Source organism: Lynx canadensis, chromosome F2 (genome assembly GCF_007474595.2).
Source record: "Lynx canadensis isolate LIC74 chromosome F2, mLynCan4.pri.v2, whole genome shotgun sequence".
In the NCBI taxonomy this organism is placed as follows: Eukaryota; Metazoa; Chordata; class Mammalia; order Carnivora; family Felidae; genus Lynx; species Lynx canadensis.
Window position 1 is genome coordinate 74,402,420 of NC_044320.2, and position 22,526 is coordinate 74,424,945.

The window sequence follows — 22,526 nt, forward strand, 5'->3', positions numbered from 1 at the left end:
TTTATTTTTGAGAGAGAGAGCGCGCGCGTGTGTGTGTGTGTGTGTGTGCGTGTGAGCAGGGGAGGGGTAGAGAGAGAGGGAGACACAGAATCTGAAGCAGGCTCCAGGCTCTGAGCAGGGTCCAGCACAGAGCCGAACATGGAGCTCGAACTCACGGACCATGAGATCATGACCTGACCCTAAGTTGGACGCTTTACTGAGTGAGCCACCCAGACACCCCAATACCGGTCATGCTCCACCAAACTTTCCTCAGTCCACCCTCCTGATGACACTCCAAGGCAATTAAACTCTAGGAAAATATAAAGCTCACTTCTCCTGTTCTCTTGTGCTTCTTCTTGTAGATTTTCCACCAATTAAATAAGACGACAGGGCAGAAGACATATGATCATGTACAGTCATTGTGGCCAGTATAATTTTTTACCTCATCCCAGTTGTATCATTTTAGGGGGGTTATTCAACCTCTCTGGCCTCTGGCACCTGTCATGGGATGAATTGTGTCCCCCACCCCGCAAATATCGATACCCTAATCCCCGGTACCTCAGAACGTTATCAGGTTTGTAGATTGGATCTTCAAAGAGGTGATTGAATTAAAATGAGGTCATGAGGCTGGGCCCTAATCCCAAACAACTGGCACCCTTACAGGAAGGGGAGATTAGGGCACAGACACACATGGGAAGACCACGTGAAGACGCAGGGAGAAGGTGGCCATCGACAGGACAAGGAGAGAGGCCTGGGGCAGGCCCATCCTTCACCGCCATCGGAAGGAACCGACCTTGCTGACGCCTGGATCTCAGACTTCCAGCCTCCAGAACTGGGAGCAAATACATTTCTATTGTTTAAGCCACCCAAATAAAGCGTATAAAGACCTTAGCCCTGCATCTGGCAGATAGTGTCACTCATTTTAATTAGTAGCAATCCTCCTTCACCTGGCCAATAAAATCAATTGTAAAATCTTAACAGGTCCATTTCATAACCCAGGGGAAAAAGTTTATTGTTTAACAGTAACTACAATGTTCCTCCTTCGCCCAGAAGAACATGAGCTTTTCAGGCACGGAGGGAAAAAAGGCTGGGAATCTCTTTCCTACTTTGTAAATATCAGCTATTGCCTGAGGACACAATGCTTCCACAGGGACAGGCCATCAGCTATTTGGTGACACAGGGCTGTGGCATTTAATAGAATGTGGTGCTCTGTACACAGTAAGGTTCAAATAAAAATGTTTATTTAGGGGCGCCTGGGTGCCTCAGTCCGTTAAGCATCTGACCCTTGATTTCAGCTCAGGTCATGTCCTCAGGGTTTGTGAGTTCAAGCCCCACGTTGGGCTCTTTGCTGACAGTGTGGAGCCTGCTTGAGATTCTCTCTCTCTCTCTCTCTCTCTCTCTCTCTCTCTGCCTCTTATCCGCTGGCACTCTCTCTCTCTCTCTCTCTCAAAATAAATAAATACACTTTTTAAAAAAAAGTTTATTTAAGGAATAGATGCTCTGAAGGCAGCACAGAATAATCCTGTGGGGGACAGAGGAGACCAGGGCAGTGGGAAGAAGATACAATCCTCCCATCATATTCCGGTCACTACTGAACACTGAAATTAAACAATGAAAGAACTGCTAGATATTTCTCTGTTTCCAGACAGCAAAACCAACCATTGGTCATACTTCTTGCCTGAGAGTATAAAGTTGGTGGTAAAACTCTATTCCTTCCCATTCAACTTCTTTTCAGGAGCTCACTTTCACAGCATTGCCTCTACATCCAAGTTTGAGATTATTACTGAGAGGCAGAGCCTGGAGCTTCAGTTGATAGGCTGAGATCGGGAACCCCCCCAAAACGTAGTGACAGAACCGCAATCACACTCACCCTGACCTCATACGAGGCAGCAGTGTGGCTGACTGATTTCCCATGGTCCCAATCTAGACCTTGTCCAAAGGACTCAAGGTCACCAGTCTTCTGGGTCCATGTTTGTCCCACATGTACACAATTGTATCTACCAGATAAGGGCGTGGTAAGAATTAAATAGCAATGTTAGAAAAAAAAGATGAGAGAAAAAGAACCTGCCATATCTTCAGCACAGAAAAAACTGCGTTGATTTTCCACACACATTAAGTTGAGCAATTCTGGGTTTCAAAGCCAAAGCCACCGCCTCACTTCTCATGTTTTTAATAAAAAGTTGTGAATTGTCTTAGCACTCTGCAGGGTTTTTGCACACGTACTTGCTTTCAGAGTCACGGAATAACCACTTGGGAATGATGCCATGTGGTCCACGCACCCAAACTAGACATTTACCTACAGGGACCAGTTGAGACACAAAGCAGCCTCCATTTTCTGCAGAACAGTTGGTTACTTGTCACTCACGACCTGTAGTATAACTGGGACCTAGGGCAGGCAGTCTTAACTTGTCGAAGGTACCCTGATACCGCTCCCCCAAATACTTAGTTTCCTTTTTGCCCCACCTACTTCTCTTAGTTAGTGGACATTGTGCAAGTCACTGGGTATTCAACGATGAAAGCAGAGTTCCTCTGGGAACATAAGTCAAACGGGACCTTCGGGTGTCAGTGTTTCTGTAATTATATCTGATCGCTAAAATAGACCTAGCATTTAAACTAACATTTGTTTGTTTCGCTCAGTGATCTCGTTGATTTTTCTCATGGGAATCTCTTCTGTGTAGATTGCAGGGTGTAGGGCTCACAGACTTATGATCTGGGTTTTCTCTGATATTTAAATGAAAGGCACAGATAGGTAGGTAGGGCTTCTTTATTTTGGAGGAACACAGATCTTTTCCCAAAAGTGACTTTCCACGGAAGGATGCACGTATGCGCCACGCAAAATTCCACGCCCAATTCCAGAGAGTCATCAGAGCTTCTGAGGACTGTCCTTGAGCCACCTGGGGTCCATTAGCCACAGGGCGAGCAGCTTTGCTACAAAGAGAAGGGCTAGGAGGGCAGTTGTGCCTTCAATGTCAAGTATTGTTGCAACATAGAGATCAGTTTGTGTGGACTTGACTGGGAGAATCGCGGGAAAGACAAATGTGCATGTGTTTGGAAATTAAAAAGAAACAACTCTGTGAATTCATCAGTTACCCTGAGTATGTGGAGAAACCAGACGCCATCACCGCGAAATCGTGCCCCATCCACTGTGCCCCAGTTAGTTGCGCCCCCTCCATACTTTCTTTTTTTTTTTTTTCAACGTTTATTTATTTTTGGGACAGAGAGAGACAGAGCATGAATGGGGGAGGGGCAGAGAGAGAGGGAGACACAGAATCGGAAACAGGCTCCAGGCTCTGAGCCATCAGCCCAGAGCCTGACGCGGGGCTCGAACTCACGGACCGCGAGATCGTGACCTGGCTGAAGTCGGACGCTTAACCGACTGCGCCACCCAGGCGCCCCCCCCTCCATACTTTCTAATCTGAGCTAGCTGTAAACTTAGAAACTCTCTGGCTCTGGGTCCACACATCCGACTAAATCCACAAGACGATAATATCATAAATGACAACTAAATAATTGACTCTATTTACATACATGGCACATTTTGATTTAAGATCAATCTCTGTTTGTATATTTTAATTTTTTTAAAAAATCACATTCTATTGATGTTTTTACCTTCATTTCATAGTTGTCATGCAGTTCTTCCATAAAAGTTAAATATCACCCTGTATTCGTTAATACAGAATCTTATGACGAATCTAGATTTATAAGATCACTTAGTCAATTCAGAACTCTGCAACGTCTGCCGAGGCAGCAGTTTGAACACCTCTTTGGGTGTGAAAAGGCCCTGGAGTTTTGGCTCAGTGTCTCCATGATGATTCCCGATCCGACCCGCACTTGGCCCCATTTTCTCTGCCAATAACAGGTAACACATTCTCTCAGAAGGTCTCCTGGGTGCACTATCATGACTCATAAGATGACAGTTATAAAGTACTAAGTATATTTGAAGAGTACAGATAGTTCACATAGAAGAAGACAGAAGAAGAAAAAAAGAGACAACAGAAAAAAATAGTCAATCATCTGTCAGGAGAATACACAATAAAATGGATTTGACAGATATGCCACACATGTGACATATAAACAGCGATTGTGGCACACAGAATTTCTCAGGCACCAAGAAGGTAAATAAATCTGCAAGCGAGGGGTGCCTGGGTGGCTCAGTCGGTTAAGCGTCCGACTTCAGCTCAGGTCGTGATCTCATGGATTGTGAGTTCGAGCCCCGTGTTGGGGTTCTGTGCTGACAGCTCGGAGCCTGGAGCCTGCTTCGGATTCTGTGTCTCCCTCTCTCTCTGCTCCTCCCCTGTTCACGCTCTGTCTCTTTCTCTCTCTCTCAAAAATAAATAAGCATTAAAAAAATAAATCTGCAAGCAAATTTATAACCATTGGTTAAATCACAATCCTTATTTTTTAATGGAGTATTATATTGGTATTCTGACCTTTATTTAATGCCTTGAGTAAATATTCCCTATTAAAATTTATAGACAGCCTGATCTCTAGCCAGAGTGATTATAAGGGTTCTTGTTCAAATTTCTCATCCTTTGACTTACCAAAAATCTACAAGACACAAGATATAATGTACCACATATAGAATATAGTCAATAATAGCGGTGTCTGAGTGGCTCAATCGGTTGGGTGTCCAACTTTGGCTCAGGTCATGATCTCACGGTTTGTGAGTTCGAGCCCCGCCTCGGGCTCTGGGCTGACTGCTCAGAACCTGGAACCTGCTTTGGATTCTGTGTCTCCCTCTCTCTCTGGCCCTCCTCCACTTGTGCTTTGTCTCTCTTTGTCTCTCAAAAATAAATAAATGTAAAAAAAATTTTTTTTAAACAATATAGTCAATAATATTGTAGCAGCTTTGCATGGTGGCAGATGGTAACTAGCCTTACTGTGTTGACCATTTTGTAATGCATATAAATATCCAATCGTTAAGTTATACATCTGACACAAATGCAACATTGTATGTCAATTATTCTTCCATAGGAAAATAAGTTTAAAAAAATCAGAAATCAACACTGTATCGAACACAAAGACTAACGCTCAGGATAAAACCATGTACTTATCGGTATATTTCCCTACTTCATCTTCTGAATCCTTCACAGAATCAACAAGAATTTACTAAAGAATTGCTGCCATAGTCAAAATATTTTTATCTAAACAGTTCTCATCTATGTGAGATAAGTAGGCATACATACTTGCTATCTTCTCTTTTATAAAAAGAACGGTAAAAAGGGAGGCCAAGAAGTTGCTATTCCTTGCCCAAAGTCACATGACAATAGGGCCAATGCCAGTCTATTTTCCTACCTTCACTCTCCTTTTATGAGACCAAATTGCCTTCCAAGTTAATGCCTCCTCACAGATACATCCAGGAAGAAAGATAAAAACATCTCATTATAGAGTTCAATAGACTAGTGTTTTCCCATATTAGAGAAATTTAAAATAATAATTATAAAAATGTTTATGGTATTCTGGAAAACAGAAAAAAGTAAAATGAGATGTCTTTTTAAAGGACTTGCTCATTTCTAAAAATATAAAAAAATAACCTCAACTTTATGTCAGTAAATAAGGTGAACACTTTAGAGTAGCAATTCCAACCATCCTCTAAAAATGATGTCCTAAATTTGGAAAAGTACTTCTGTCTTCAACCCTGTGGTACCTTTGAGTCACCCCAGCATCCTGTGACAAGCCATTTGAAAGTTGAACCAAAAAAGTCACCAGTATAGAGAAATTACTGGAAGAAAAGAAGAAGAAGAAGAAGAAGAAGAAGAAGAAGAAGAAGAAGAAGAAGAAGGGAAAAGAAAAGAAAAGGAGGAAGGAAGGAAGGAAGAAGAAAAGGAATCAGGAAGGAGGAATTAGGGAGAAGGGCGGTATGGAATTATCTGGTTGCCTTAATGACGGATTGGGGGATGTAGGAGTTCTTAGTGAAAGAAGGAAGGCAGGAAGGGAGGAAGAAAAATCAAACTATTACAACTGCAATAATCTAAAAAGTAGAGAGCCAACAGAATCCTTTGGTTAGAGACATAGCTCATGAAACTAATTTACAATTGAATCCCAGTTCTGTGACCTGTGTGAATTTGAGGACAGGACTTGGGCATCCCAGGGGCCTTGGAGCTGGGCTGTACACATTTTATGCCTCCTGGAGTTACAAAGGAATAACGGTGTTTCTCCGTGTTTGGAAATATTATCTCTTTCTCTGGCTTCATTGTAATCTGGAGCTAATTTTGTGGCAACTGTTTAACCCTGGAGTGCCTTTCTCATTCAGGTTTGCCTGCCCAAATCCTGACCACCCCTGTCTGCTACAACTCAAGTATGCCCTCCTTCAACAAAGCCTTTCTTGAGCCATTCAGTGAGATTCATCTTGTTCATCTCTGTCTCCTCCCATCTGGTTTCTTCCCGGTGAAAACACTTGTCACACTCTACTTGGTGTTCAGTTTTGCCAAGTGTCTCTCTTTTCCCACTAGACTGCCCCTGAAAGCACATTTCTTTGTAATGCTTTTTACACTGAATTCAGTTGAATTTCCACTAAGACCCAACAGATATGTCTCCATTCGAATACAAAATAGAGTAGAACTTAGTTGTTATTCGTGGCCTTTTTACATCACAGTATTAGTATTCAGTACTAGTGATAACAGATTAAAATACAGAAAGAGATTCTATTTAGATCTCATTTTGTGGACTTTAGAACTGACTTCTGCCCCTGACTTATAAGCAAGTAGCTTTCTACATCCTTATCCCTTTGCCATGTGTCAAGGAGACTCTGCCTCACCAGTAGAAAGAATTAGGGTAACTTTTCTGGTGTTGAACAATTCTATTGAGTGTATCAGAGAAAACTTCAACAGAGAACTGACTGCAAAAGCTCCAATCGACTCCGGATGATAGAAAGAAATCATGATTCATTATCATTCTTGGAGGTAACAACACAGCCTTGGTCATCCTTATGAGAGAAGATGCCCAGAATCTATCAGTAACCAAGTGTCTCTGATTAAAAAGTTTCACGCAGATATGGAAGAGTGAAACTTTTTTCCTATTTTTTTCCCTTTAACCAGACCCAAGAATCCTCCGAATTTCCTAAAAGGGCAAAAGAAAATGAGGGGAAATTACTTTTGGAAACACCTCAAAAGTCAACATTCATTTTGAGTCTTGAGGAAATTCCCAGTTGCACGGACTCTTTGAAGCATCCAGCTTCCAAATTTATTTCAAGTAAAGTTTTTGCCGAAGTAAATTGCTGAGAACCCACCCTCAGGCTGTTAGACCCCATGCCATCCTATGTAGAGATATCTAGATGCAGCGTCCATTTATTCCTTTCACTTCATTTCTTAAAACTTTTTTGTATAAGAATAGTAAAGACTGTCCTGAATCATTTATGTACAGTTGTCCTCAGTTCCCAAGAGTGAAGCTTATCCGATCATCAAAGCTTTTTGTCTCCTTCTCAGTACATTGACCTCAAAAGCCCAGTCACCCAGCATGTACGAGAGGCGCGAGACATGGGCTGTGGCAAGCTCTAGATCTCTCATACATACTTCCAAAGTCAGCTGGCTAAAAAAAAAATGCAATTAAAATCTCAACCTGCATCCACTTATCCTGACACATTGATGATTCTATGTTTGGAAGGTAGGGGGGAAAACATCACTCAATGCTGCTTCTCTTTCATTTTATAGCGAGTAAATATGAGAAAAATTATGGAAATAATTGTTTACAACAAGTAAAATCCACTGGTGAGGCTTTGCACAGAGCTGTGTTTCTCAGCTAACCTTGCCTGAAAGGAAACATATCATGATTAAAGTCTTTGAACGTAGTGGTAGGATCAGTCCTTAGAGGTGCAGGAATCCAGCCTGCTGGGAGCAGGGAAATGCCAAGGGGCTTAGGGATGTCTGGGGGTGTTACCAAAGCCTGGGAAAACTCCCACTGGTTAAAGCATTTAATCACACTGAAACTGTCTTACATTTCCTTCTGTAAGAAATTGGCATGATTGAGTTAAAGAAATAGAACCTTAAAAGCTAACTATAGAATAAAATCAGTTACAAATGTAATTTCAAGATAAATATGTTTGCCTCTCTCTTCCTCTCTCTCTCCGTCTCTTTTTTATTATTCATCTTCTGGGGAGAGTTGCATGTTCATTAAGAATCCCCAAATCTCTTCCAATATTTCAAGATCTTCCTCTAAGATGCTTCACTAACAAGCATTGTTAGCAGAACAGGTTCCAGTTGATGATAGAACCTTTGCTATCAGGAGATTAAGAACTAAGGAAAGATGGGGCACCTGGGTGGCTCCATCGGGCAAGTATCTCATGCTCGGGTCATCATCTCAACGTTCGTGAGATCAAGCCCCACATTGGGCTCTGCACTGACCGTCCGGAGCCTGCTTGGGATTCTCCCTCTCCCTCTCCCTCTCCCTCTCCCTCTCCCTCTCCCTCTCCCTCCCTCTCCCTCCCTCTCTCTCCCTCTCTCTCTCTCCCTCTCCCTCTCTCTCTCTCTCTCTCCCTCTCTCTCTCTCTCTCTCTCTTTCTGCCTTCTCTCTGTCCCTCTGTCTCTCTCTCAAACATAAACGAGAGAGTTGTCAAGGAGAGCAATTTAAGACATGAACTGTTCTATTAGTTTCCTAGGGCTGCCAAAGCAAATTGTCACAAACTTGGGGGCTCTAAACAACAGAAATTGCTTTTCTTGAAATTCTGGAGGCCAGAAATCTGAAATCGAGGTGTTACAGGACTGTGCTCCCTCTGAGGACTCTAGGAGAGAATGTTTCCTTGCCTCTTCCAGCTTCTGGTGGCTTCAGGTGCTCCTTGGCTTGTGGCTGTGTCCCTCCAATTTCTGCCTTCCCCTTCACATGGCCTTGCCTCCTGGGTTTTCTCCTCTTCTCTGTCTTCTCCTCTTCTTATAAAAACCCTTGTCATAAGATTTAGGGCCCACCCAGACAATCCAGGATCATCTCATCTTGAAATCCTTAATTTAATTACACCTGCAGTATATTTTTTCCAAAAAAGGTCACATTCTCAGGTTCTGGGTAGACATGTTTCTGGGGAGGGGGCATCATTCAATCCACCACAACTGCCTTAATAAACTCCTGGCCATAATGACTCCTCTATCATCTAGTACCTAAAAGGAATTTGTACTTAAGAGTAAATCAGTTGATTATGCAGGATGAGTGGCTATTTGGGGGAAGTGAGGGAGAGAGGAGTTGAAAGTCGGAGCAAGGGCCACGGTGTGCCTGAACCTCACTCAGTTGCCCATCCAGAAAAATCAGACAGACTCCTATCTCACTGGGCTCTTGGGAAAACTGAAAGGGATGAGTGTGTTAGCACATAGACATGCATTTGTCAGTCACGCACACATGCTACCAAGACGATTGACAGAATGCTTTCACGCACATAGCCACATTTCTTAGAAACTGTCACGTGCATAGCCTCAGAGCTTAGCACACTGTAGGTACTCAGCAAACAGTCTCTATAATGTTTAATGTATAAACGAATGAACAAATGATTTAACTATTTTCTGGAGGTGCAGTCACCGTGGAAATGCCTGTATTCACGTTCCACAAACTGCTGTTTTGTGCGGCTCCATGAGTGTTTTCTTGATAGATGCATCTTTACTGGGGCTTTTTTCTTACTTCAGGAGACCCAGTTTGGGTTCTAGTGTATTCTACAGTAAATGCAGAATCACAGCTGACGGAAGAGCAGAAGAAGAAGTTCAGGAATCAGAGTCTCTTCAGCGCCTTGCACTTTAATGTGACTCATAAAAAGTCCTTTTGCTAAAGAAGTGCAAAGTTCTTTGTTATTTTTCAAAAAAGCAGTCCATTCTTTCCTGATTACGAATCCTAGCCGGGTCAGAGAGAGTGATGTAATTTTCCTCCCAAATTATGCCTTGTTATTCTTCAGAGTGGGTGTTTATATGTTGCATTATTTTGGATGAAAATTATTTTTTTTCTGATTAACCTATCTGTGTGCTGGAAGAAGAGTAAATAGGCATTGCTCTTATATAAGTTTAAGCCCAAGGAAGGCAGGATCTTACGGGGAAGAGTACTGGAGAACATGTGTTTCCTCAAGAGCAGTACTTTCTCTAGAATCAGAACCTGTGGGAGTAAATCTGAGACACTCTAGTGTTGAGAACTGCAGCCTGGAATCCACCCAGAGAGGGTGTCTACACCGTAGGTCAATGGACCTCCTTCCCCAACCCCCAGTTTCTGGGTAAGTCGGTCGGGTAAGGGCCAAATAATCTGCAATTCGAACAACTTCCCAGTGGCACTGATGCCCTGGTTCAAAGTCCACACTTGGAGAATCACTGTTTCCGAGAAAGGGAAAAGAAAGACGCCAGACCACACATTTTGTCCCTTCCAGTCTCTTCCGTGGTTGAGAAGTCCGTTGGAATAGACGGAGCGGTGGGGGACAGGACAGTAGTGTTACATTAATGGATGCTCCTCTGCATGAAAGGAAATCTCAGGGGTGGGGAATAAGCATTCCCTTCAGTAGCGTATCCTAATCGTTGCCCCCAGTATTCTGCCACTCTAGAACCGCCAGGAGCCAACCCTGGAGGAGGGTAGAAGGCCAAGAGGGCCCTGACAGGGGTGAGGTATTAGCTTCAAATCAATAAGGAAACCAGAATCAAACATACCAAAGAACAGTCCCTGAATGCGTGCGATGGAATTAGTGCCGTAACAGTGAGAGTGGGAGGCCAAGGTAGTATGTGGCTCCAAAGACATGTAGGTAAGGGCCACAGCCAGTGAAATTAAAGCACGGAAGTCTATCTGCTGTTATCTGAGCCCTCAGGCCGGTGGTCCATTTGGGTTACAGTAAAATAAGAATGCTCAGTGTCTTGTGTCATGTATACGTTGGCAAGCTCCTTGTACACAGAGAACACATTTTTGACTTCCTTCTATTTCCATGGTATCGATCACCAAGCTGTATTTGGTGCAGACCCTCATCTTCTCCAAACACGAAATTGATCATGCTAGTTTTCAACATAAAGCTTTTTCTGTGGTTCTGTACTCCCACAGAATCATTCCCGAGCCCCTTGGTTTGGCAGGCAAGGTACCACTCCATCTAGACCATCTTAGACCTAGGACAGTTCTGTCCTAGACCATTGTCTTGAGCTGCCTCAGCATCAGCTGAGAGCTCGTTAGAAATGCAAATTCTTGGGCCCAACCCCGGACTTACTATGTCATGATCTGCATCTTAACAAGACCCCTCCAGTTGATACCTGGGCACACGACAGTTTGACAAGCACCAATCTAGTGCTTCAAGCACTATTGGCCACCTTTCTTTCTCCTGGGTAATCGTTTATGTATAACTGGGTGGCGCAGTCCTTTTTGGGTCGCAAACATTGATGACAGGTGAGATGGTGGGGCTTGATGACCATACCAGGTACAAAACCTCCAGCAGAGCCAAATGCAATTCTCATAAATGTTTATCCCTTTTCTAAGTTATTATCACCAACTGGCCCTTCACAGAAGGCCCAGAGAGAACCACTGCCAGAAGCCAGAAGGAGAACACGGCTCTCGCTCGATAATAATAACAGCAATAAGCGGAGAGCCATTCCCCAGCCTCTGGTTTGGACACCTGTGCCTCGGGCCTCTGCTTCTCCAAATAGCAATTCACTGAATATTGGCTCCATCCCACTGTTAGTGATGGTTCTTGAGCCTTACCTGCGATGGTGCTTATGAGAAAGTACAGCTGTACATTTCACCACCTGCTACTGAACTGAGCAATGATACTGAATACAGAATAAAAACACTGTTAGAAGTCCTTCAGGCGTTAGTGCTGAATTATTTATACTCTGCTGCACTTGTAAAAGAAAGACATCCTTCTGTGTTTACCCGTGAAACAGAGGTGTGATGTGAAGTGAGTATTCATCTGAAGGGAGGACAGGCTCCAGGGAGGACGGCCATATGCTTTTCCGGTCTCTACTTTTTTATGTAAATAGTTTCAATGGTTATCAAGGGAAGCCTTAAAAGTGAAAAATCACAGAAGTGTAATACACAGTCGGAGGCGTGTGTGTGTCTGTGTGTATGTGCTATTCTTTTTGTTGTTGTTGTTGTTGCCTTGGCATGTTGGGTAGATTGGGAGCAATATTATGTGAAACCCGAATACCCTCTTGCTTCACCAGCCAATGGGCACGGGTGGGGTTCCATAAAGAGCAGTGGCCTAATTTCATTGGTTTGCACCCCAGCTGCCCAAAAGACCTCAAGTTGATGCAAGGTATTTCTTGGAAGTTGCGGATATTTTGCACGTACATCCAAAATGTCTGCCCCTTCTGGCACCCCACGATTGTCCTGTTGGGTCCCAGCTATTGCCAAGTTCAAGGCCTTAGACGCTTGGAAGCTGTCACGGCACAGTGTCTTTGACGTTGTAGACAGAGAAGGTGCTGCCATAGAGATTTCACGGAGACTGTTCCTTCCATTGTTGTTTGCTTATTTTCCCCAGGATCCAGCTGTCTGGGGTTTGGGAGACAAATCCAGCTGACAGACACCATCCAAATTCAGAAGTTCTCTCCCCTCCAGTTACTGAAGACATTGTAATGGGCTTTGGCTCATTGGTCGTGATTCCTTCCTTCACTGTGAGTTTTCTCTTGGGATGTTCCTCAGTCCCGTGTGCAAGTATGCAACTGGACAGCCCACAGAGATGTCCCCAGATGTATCTTCAAATCTGCCTTTGAGATAAAATGTCAACTATACGAGTGTTGCCCTCAGGTTTTCAGTTTTCTTTGGTAAGCAGTTAGTAATGACTGACACTAAATTTATTCTACTATTGGGGTGACTTTGAAAGTAGGTAATGAATAGAGATATGGAAATCTCCAGTGGTTATTCATAGCAAAATTTATGTATTAGATTTTTTCATATGAAGCATAATTTCCAAGCCAGAAAACTAAATTGATTTGAAAAAGCTGTTTGTATACCTTATGTTGCTAAAAAGTGTCAGCATGTGTTCGTGTCACAGGCATATTATGTCTTAAACATATGAAAATAAATAAAAGATAGTAAGAAAGAAAAGCGGAACAAAATTCCCATAAGAACACATCATCGTTAAAATCATTACCAACATTTACTCCATGGCTCTTTTGTTCGTAAAACTGTATTCATTGTATGAACTTTAAGCCTGGTAGGTCTACTGACAAAGATACATGAAGAAGAATCATCTAGAACATCCAAATAAGTTTGCTTAAAAGATCTGATTTTTAAGAGAGGTGGTTTTCATAAGACAAGGGAAAAGGAAAGGTGTTAAAATAGAGTAAATTAAGAAGTAATTGTTGGCGGGGGGCACCTGGGTGCTCAGTCGGTTAAGCCACCAACTCTTGATTTCGACTCAGGTCATGATCTCAGGGTTCGTGAGATCGAGCGAGTGGCTCTGGGGGCTCTGGGGTGGCTCTGCGCTGACAGTGCAGAGCCTGCTTGAGATTCTCTCCCTCTCTCTCTGCCCCTCTCCCTGTTTATGCTCTTTCTCTCTCACACACAAAATAAATTAATAAATCATGGAAAAATTTTAAAAATGAAGTAATTGTTGGGGAAAATGTCAATTACGTACATCAACTGATGGGGAGATAAAAGGAAACTGGAAATAGAGGAAAATGGAAGTGGACAATGAAGGCTGAAGTGGATGGTGGCCAGAGCAGATTCTGGAGGCTTAACAAAATTTCACTCAATGACTCATCAAGAAGTACGAAGAAAGGATATGCTTGTAGATTTACTCTTCAATTTAGGTGACCTGTGCCTCACTTCCTGCAAGCTACAAATATAACATAAGGATGAAGGGTAAGAGAAAAGCAAGCGATAAGGAAAAATCCATATGGTGGATTCGGGCTTGGTGTGGGCAGCTCTGCAATTTCCTTACAGGTCTGTTGCTGTGTTTCCTTGCTGGGACCTCTGGTGTTGACCCTGAACAAATGATGCACAGGATGGATTGTTTTGGGGAACTTAATGACATTTTTTATAACTATTTGGTGGGGCAAAACATTCATTGTCACTCAGTTAACAGACATTTATAAAGCACCTGCTATATACAAGGTCCTATGGGGACTCCTAAGAGGTGGATCTTGCTTGTAGAAGTTTTGGGGGTGAACTCTCATGGGTGAACTAGGACACGTTCTTACAATTTTTGAGTGCAAAGAACTTAAGTGACCTTAAAAAGAGAGTTGAAAAAGGGAGCTTGTTTCAATCTGGAGAATCAGGAGAGGCTTTGTGGAGATGATAGCCTCTGAGCTAGGTCTCAGATAGGTCAGAGGTAGACATTTGGAAGCAAAACCGGAAGGAAAATTATGCCAGATATGTGGGAACACCTAAAGCCAGGGCATGAAATTTGGAAAGTACAAGGTACCTGTCTTGCACATGAAAAGTTGAAACTGGGTCTGGGTAGATAGCTGATGTCAGATTGTAGATGACATTATATTTGAACTTTGTTCGTAAGAATTCAGAAAACATGGAAGGATTCTGAATAAGAGAGGGTTACCGGTAGAGCTTTGGCTGAAGGTTTTGGGAAGATCGATCTGCCACCAGCATGGATGATTCATTAGAATGGAGACAGTCTGGAGGCCCGCTAGGTACACTTCTCAGCTTTTTATTCCAAAATTACATCAACAATATCGTGGCTGTCATTTCTTCCTTGTTTTTGTTTCTAAAAGTAGATGTTGTCTCCATTTTGGTTTAATGTGGATTAAAGGGTAACATGTATTAAAAATTCTCTCAATATTAATGTAAATAAACTTTCCAATTCTTTTAAGCTTTAAATTCTATCTTTAACTTTACAGATGTGAGTCCTAATGCTTTCAGTATATTTTCATAAGAAGGCCATTCTTGCCACTGGTCATTTAAATTGCCATTCTCTGTATTTTGTCTACAGCCACTGAATCTTTCCTAAGGTGCACTAAACTGACCTCAGTGATATCTGTGGGCTTTAAAGAACCCATGGACTCATTTTACCCAAATTCGTTTTACATTGAGAAAATTCTTCAGCACTTCTGAGGGGATGATCATCTGCCTTTGCCTCAAATGATGGGGATCGGCTGTTGCACAAGGGATCTTCACTATAATGTTACCTGTTTTTAAATAATTCCTTTCTATGTTGAGTTTAAATATATTTCATAACTTTCCGCTTCTTAATTTTGTCCTCTGGAGCCACCCACATTAATCTACTTTTCTAGACAAATATACTCACCAAACTACAACTACACCCACAAAGATACCAAGAAATGATATTTTAAATATCTAAAAATAGTTTACATGCATCCATTATGTTTTAGGCTCAGCAACCCCAGCTTTTCACCTGTTTTTCATACGGACAATTTATAGATTCTTGACTGTATCTTGTGAGGCACCTGGGTATTTCTTAGTTTTTCAACTTTCTCCTCAAAATATAGTATGCAGAATTATTGTGTGTGTGTGTGTGTGTGTGTGTGTGTGTGCCTCAAGTTTTTTTTTCAGGTGTAATCTACATATAACATCACATTAGTTTCAGGTATATGATGTAATAATCCTGCATTTGTATATTTTGCAAAATGATCACCATAATGTCTGGTTAACATCTGTCATCATACAGAATTACCAAAAACATTTTTTTTCTTGTGATAAGGATTTTTAAGATTTACTGTTTCAGCAACTTTCGACTAGGCAATACGGTACAATTAACTATAGCCACCATGATCCCCACGGTATCCATTTTACAACTATAAATCAGTGCCTTTTTATTCTCTTCACCCACTTTGCCAACCCCCACCACCTGCCTGTGGCAACCACCAATCTGTTCCCTGAGGATTCCCTTGTTTTATTCGGCAAAATTATGACCCTGTTATCATCTTTGTTTGGAGATTGAGTAATTAAGGAGATGCCTGTGAATGCCAATTTGACAAGGCGTAGACTTGTGATGGTTAGTTTTATGTGTTAACTTGGCTGAACCACAGGATGCCTAGACATCTGGCCACACATTATTCTGGGGATGATTGTGAGGTTGTTTCTGAGTGAGATTAACACTTGAATGGGTAGATTCCATAAAGTAGATTGTCCTCCCTAATGTGGATGGCCATTATCCACTCAGTTGAAGGCCTGAATAGAACAAAAAGGTTTATGAGTGAGAGGGGACTCCTGCCTGACCCCCTTGAGCTGGGGAACTGGCTCTTTCCTTCCTGTGGACTCACTGAAACACTGGATCCTTCTGGGTCTCCAGCTCGCCAGCATCGGACTGGAACTACACCATCTACTCTTCTGAGTCTCCAGCTTAGGATTTGTCATTTTCCATAAGTGAGCCAATTTCATATAAATCTCCATATACAATAAATCCCTATAAATAGATCTCTTTGTGTTTCTCTGGGAATCTTCACCAATAATCAGGCTTTTTACACACGCCCTTGCCTTTGTTTTTTCTGCCCACACTAAAGCACAGTTTCTGTTAGAAGAATCTATCTATTCGACAGATTAGCCCAGGTTCTAACTATTAGGTATCGTGTATAAACTGTACATTTCCCAACAGTGTCTCCTAATGAAATGGGAGAAGTACAAAATTAAAGTGGATACATTTAGCAAATACCAGTTTAAGCAAGTTTGCAAGATTAATATCATTGGCCATGAGATATATCAAACTCACGCCCTATGATGTAATGTTGTACACAAGATTAAACACAGTATTCTGATGTGGTTTGATCCCTGTAAGAAAGGCCCACGATGTAGACACAATATTCTTTTAACTGAGATTTCTTTTACCTCACAGTGCACAGGATTCACATTACGTAAGGAAAAAACAAAACGAAACAGGAAGTGGGTTATATATTTAAAAACAAACACCAAATGAATGCATAAAATTTTTATGGCTTCAACTCTACGGACACATTTCTCTGTTTTATGTTGACAGTAGGTGTCACCTAGTGATCTCATTGCCTTCATGAATTATTAGGAACTAGCCCTAATGATCTAAATAGCTTCTGTTTTAAAAGGCTAAATGAGAAAACAAAGAAACGAAGAAAAGCCAGTAATGTCCATGGATGTTTAACATTTTTCTCTTTAGATAAAAAGTTTGACTCTCTTTTTCATTACATTTTCTGGGACTGAAAAAAGTCTGCCAAATTTTTTCTCCCTCCCTCCATTCCTCTATCTTCCCTTCTATCTTCCCTTATCTCCTTCCCTTCCTTTCCTGGAATTATGCATACTCTGAATGAATGTTTACGAGACTTTTGTTGCAGAGGAGACAGTCTGCAAAGCCACAATAACACGATTTTGTAAAGTTCCTCAATTTGAAATGGAAAACCCCATTACTGAAACTGTACAACTTTATAGACTTAAAACAATACTTTTTCCAGACTCATCTAGTTTATTATGTGGCAAGAAATGGTGCATTTTTTTTTAAATTTTTTTTTTTCAACGTTTATTTATTTTTTTGGGACAGAGAGAGACAGAGCATGAACGGGGGAGGGGCAGAGAGAGAGGGAGATACAGAATCGGAAACAGGCTCCAGGCTCTGAGCCGTCAGCCCAGAGCCCGACGCGGGGCTCGAACTCACGGACCGCGAGATCGTGACCTGGCTGAAGTCGGACGCTTAACCGACTGCGCCACCCAGGCGCCCCAAGAAATGGTGCATTTTTAATAAAAAAGTAAAAAGTAAAAAGTAGGCGTACCGAATACAGAGGAAATTTTTAGAGCCAAATTCATGCCATAATGTTCCTATGGGGCATCACTCTTCCAAAGTCGATCGCCAACTAACACTGACCATTGCCCTCGAATGGACCAGTCACAGCTCAAAACAGAAAAGGAGATAGAGCCTGTCTGTGTTCATGTATGGTCATATATGACATTCTTTAAACAGAAACTCACTTTCCCACTTCTAAAATTAAAAATAAAACCAACTACTTCTCAGGATTCTTTTATCCAACTATAAGGGGTAAGATAATTTGGAATCTCCAACAGAACCTCACTGGCAGGCTAGATTAGTTAGATAAACTAAACAGAGGGGTGCCTGGATGGCTCAGTCGGTTAAGCGTTCAACTTCAGCTCAGGTGATGATCTCACAGTTCGTGAGTTCAAGCCCTGCATGGGGCTCTGTGCTGACAGCTCAGAGCCTGAAGCTTGCTTTGGATTCTGTGTGTCCCTCTCTCTCTACCCCTGCCCCTTCGACTCACACTCTGTCTCTGTCTGTCTGTCTCGCTCTTTTAAAAATAAAGAAACATTAAAAAAAAACCAAAAGAAAGGGTCACTTCTTGTAGCCATCATTACAAAGGCAGGCCACCAGATGTCCTATAAGTGGAAAAGATACTCTGAATGATTCCCAGTACAAAAATAATAATAGTGAGTAAAATGCATCACTGAACAGGTAGGAAAATAAATAAAATCCTCAAATAAGGACCTGAATTATCTCTTTTTCTTACAGTAAATTCTGTTTCTCATTTTGTCTTTCTATTCCATGCTAATAGCTTCCCACTGTTAGTTATTTCTTACAATCTTTGGTTGTCTTTTCATAGTGTTGGAGGAAAAGATTGATTAGGATAGGTAGTGGCCTGTATTGCTCGGGGTCATTCAGATTCTTTGCTAAGGCCTCTGCCCTATGTAAGCACACCAGCCACGGCTTGTTGTTGGGTCTGCCCTGTTTTAGGGGACCACATTTTATTTAGCTCTTTGAATGTCATACCATCTATTTTCTAGCTTTCAAATCTTCCTCCCAGTTACTGGTCCACTTATGAGACTTTTTTTTTCTTTTTCAGAACCATGTGTATTTCTTCTTCTTTTTTTTTAATTTAGTATTTCTAATTTGGATAGGTTTACAGTAGGAGTGGTAGAAAGGTGCCCTCAATTTCCTTTATTCAATCTTTAATAGTGAATTTCAAGTTTTATTTGGATATCCTAAAAGACAGCAATTTTATTTAGAAAGCACGGCCTAAGACTAACGTCGAGAGGGAGAAAGAAATCCCAGATGTGGTTGCTAAGTGACTAAAGAAAATAAAACGTTAGAAGGTGCGATGGTGTGAAAAAAGTTATTAGCCAGTCATTCTGGGGGAAGTGAGCTGTTTTGTCATGAGAAGTGCTATGGGGGGACCGCAGTGGCAAGAAACTGAGGCCTCTGGCCAGCAGTCATTTGGGTGAGCTTTCTCAGAAACAGATCTTCTTGTCCCGGATGTTAGCGTTCAGATGACAATAGCCTGGCCAACATCTTGCCTGCAATTTCATGAGAGATTCTGAGCCACACCACCAAGCTAAGATGCTTGGAAATTTCTGAATCTAAGACAATGTGTTAGATTAAAAAAAAAAGAAAAAGAAAAAGTGTATTATTTTAAGCCATTAAACTTTGAGGTAATTTGATAGGCTGCGATAGATAACTAATGTGTAAGAATTAAAGAGTATTAAGAAGATTAGACTGATATGGAAAAATTAATTGGCAGAAAGTTACCAAATATTTTAAATCAAAGGATGAATGTCATAGCACTGCAAAATCATCACCTGTACATGACGCAGTCACTATTCAAGTCTTAGCCACACACACACACACACACACACACACATTTATTTACAAATACACAGCTTACCGATTCATAATTTACATAATGTTTTGTGAAAGGATTCAAGTACTTGAAGGAAAAGAATACTTAGGTCCAAATACCATACTATTTGTTTCTTTCACTGATAAAAAGAATGTTATTTTAAAACGATATTTGTGGAGACCAGAAGTGGTATCTGCCCCTGGGTTATATCTGGAAACTAACCAGTTTATCTCTGTCATTAATTGAAGTAATTATTAAGAAAAAATGCTTTTTTGGGGGGGCGCCTGGGTGGCTCAGTCGGTTGAGCGGCCGACTTCAGCTCAGGTCAGGATCTCGCGGTCTGTGGGTTCGAGGCCCGCGTCGGGCTCTGTGCTGACAGCTCAGAGCCTGGAACCTGTTTCAGATTCTGGGTCTCCCTCTCTCTGACCCTCCCCCGTTCATGCTCTGTCTCTCTCTGTCTCAAAAATAAATGTTAAAAAAATTAAAAAAAATAGAATAAATGCTTTTTTTATGGGGTGCTTGGGGGACTCAGTTGATTAAGCAGCCGGCTCCGGATTCTGGCTCAGGTCATGAGCCCCCATGGGGCTCTGTGCTGAGCATCGAACCTGTTTAAGATTCTCTCCTTCTGCCCTGGCCACACTTGCCAGTGTGTCACCTACCCCCCACCCCCCCCCCCAAAAAAAAAGAAAGAAAAAAAAAGAGAACGAAAAAGAAAAATATTTAAAAAAAGGAATAAATGCCTTTTTAAATTTTCAGTTACATGCATCTGGTTTTAAATTTATGTTTGACGAAAACAAAAAAGAACAGCAGAGGCATTTCTTTTCAAGATAACTTTTATGGATACAGCCCTAAAGAGCTTTTTTTCTAATGAACAGAGGAGAGACAAAATAAAACATTTTTATACACATTAAACTATCTCTTTGTGCCTCAACAACATGAAAAAACGTCATCATTTCCTTTTATTTCAGAACGAAAATGGATTTTTTATGAGTTTTATAAAAATTTATTATTAAAGGCACAAAAAAGCTTTCACTTTTAATACGCGTCAGAATGATGAATCGATCTATAAGCAGGAGTGACAAAGAGTAAAAAAAAGGGTGAACTTCAGGAAGCCCTCAACCCTTCATCTCGGGAACAATGAAGTTTCATATTTTATAACAGCAGTTGGCTCTGAAATAGAGAAAAATGTTCCATATCCATTCATTTTTCTTACAGCATCTATTATCTTATTTTTTGGTCAATTTTTTCTTGCCTCGGGTGCAACAATTAGGCGATTATGGGATATTTTTGGAGGACGGTCTTTTGGAGAAGAACCTGTCAATATCCCTAGGTATCTGCCACCTGGACTGGGACAGCTCCATCACCCCCTGAGACCTGCTTAGCCAGAGGCACCTCAAGGGCATTACACTGATAACCAGGTCTGTTCAATTCAGATCCTCTACAGTGTTAGTTATTTGAACTTGAAAAGCAATTTCCCGTTTACTTATTCTAAATATATTATTCACTTTTCCTTCTAAGCCAATTATTGAGATACAAAGCCTTTTTTGGTTGTTGGATTTTTGTAGCCTTAAACAGCAACACTGGATGCTGTTAGTCATATATATTTGTTCATGACTTTTGGGGGTATAAATAAAGTGATACATTGGGTAGTGATTAGGCAAATGTGAACTAGATACATAGTTCTGATTCTACAAACGTTTTCTTTGTTTGATCGTTGATTTATTTTCAGGGATGGTAGAGGAGTAAATAGGGGCTCATAAACAGCTTTTTATGTCCCTCAGCCATGGGATCTTTAGTACACTTTTGGTTTCCATAAACCTGTTTTCACACCATTGAATCTATGGATGTCAGCAGATTTTAATAAAATATGTACTTGGAGTATTAATAACCACATTATCTACACACGGCTGAGTCCACACATACAGGAGTGAACATTTTTTTTTCAATTCAAGTTTGTATAACACAGAAAGTTCTTTCTGAATACCTTTTGTTATTTGTTTAATCTGTCGTCCTAAGAAATTAGTTTAGTGGCATAAGGAAGAAAACTCTTGAGTCAAGAACCTGAATCCCCAGGTGAGAAGAGTCAGGGTGATGTTAGCTCTGGCTAACTTTTCCTTCATTCATTCATCCAACAGACATGGTTGGGAAATTTACTATGTGCCAAGAGCTGTCCTAGGTATTGGGGATACAACATGAACAAAACAGGCAATGTCCCTGTTCTTATTTAGGATAAAACCTCCCTTGCTACAATATTCTTGGTTTGTTGAAAATAACATCAGTCCCTCTGACTCTAATAGGGGGGTAGGAAGATAAAAATGAGACGTGGTATATATGGAAATACAAAGCAGTGTGCACCTACAAGGCATGATCTTGTCCCTAGAGACCAGTAGACCCTTAATTCCCCTTGCAAAATCATTCCTGAATAACTGGTGGCAGTTCTCTCTCCCTCCCAGACTTCCACAGCTCTGAAATGCTGAGCAAACCACATCAACTTTTAACCATAACAAGTTTAAGTCACCTGCATGATTGTCACGAAATGCTTAACGCATTTTGAGATGGCTGCTAGGTTGGGAAATGTCTGTGTTACTCCTTGGCTTCTGTCATTGACATCTTTCAAGACGAGGTTGGGGAGCCAACAAGGATCGTTGACTAGGGCCTTGTCCAGCCTCGATGGTGGTCCATGAAGTCAAGATCACACTTCAGTCTCTGACCCCACTATGGGTCAGAAGGATGATGAAATAAATACCCTGAAATATCCAGTCAGTTTAGACAAAAAGTGTATATAATGTTTACAAAACTAAAGTCCTAACATAAGTAAAAATATCCTGTTATATCCTATATTTTGGCCTATAACTTTTTTAACCTGATAATGTACACAAATCATTTATTAAATTAAATATGGGGCGCCTGGGTGGCTCAGTCGGTTGAGCGTCTGGCTTCGGCTCAGGTCATGATCTCACAGTTTGTGAGTTCAAGCCCCGCGTCGGGCTCTGTGCTGACAGCTCAGAGTCTGGAGCCTGCTTCGGATTCTATGTCTCCCTCTCTCTTTGCTCCTCCCCCACTCATGTTCTGTCTCTCTCTCTCTCTCAAAAATAAATAAACATTTAAAAAAATAAAATA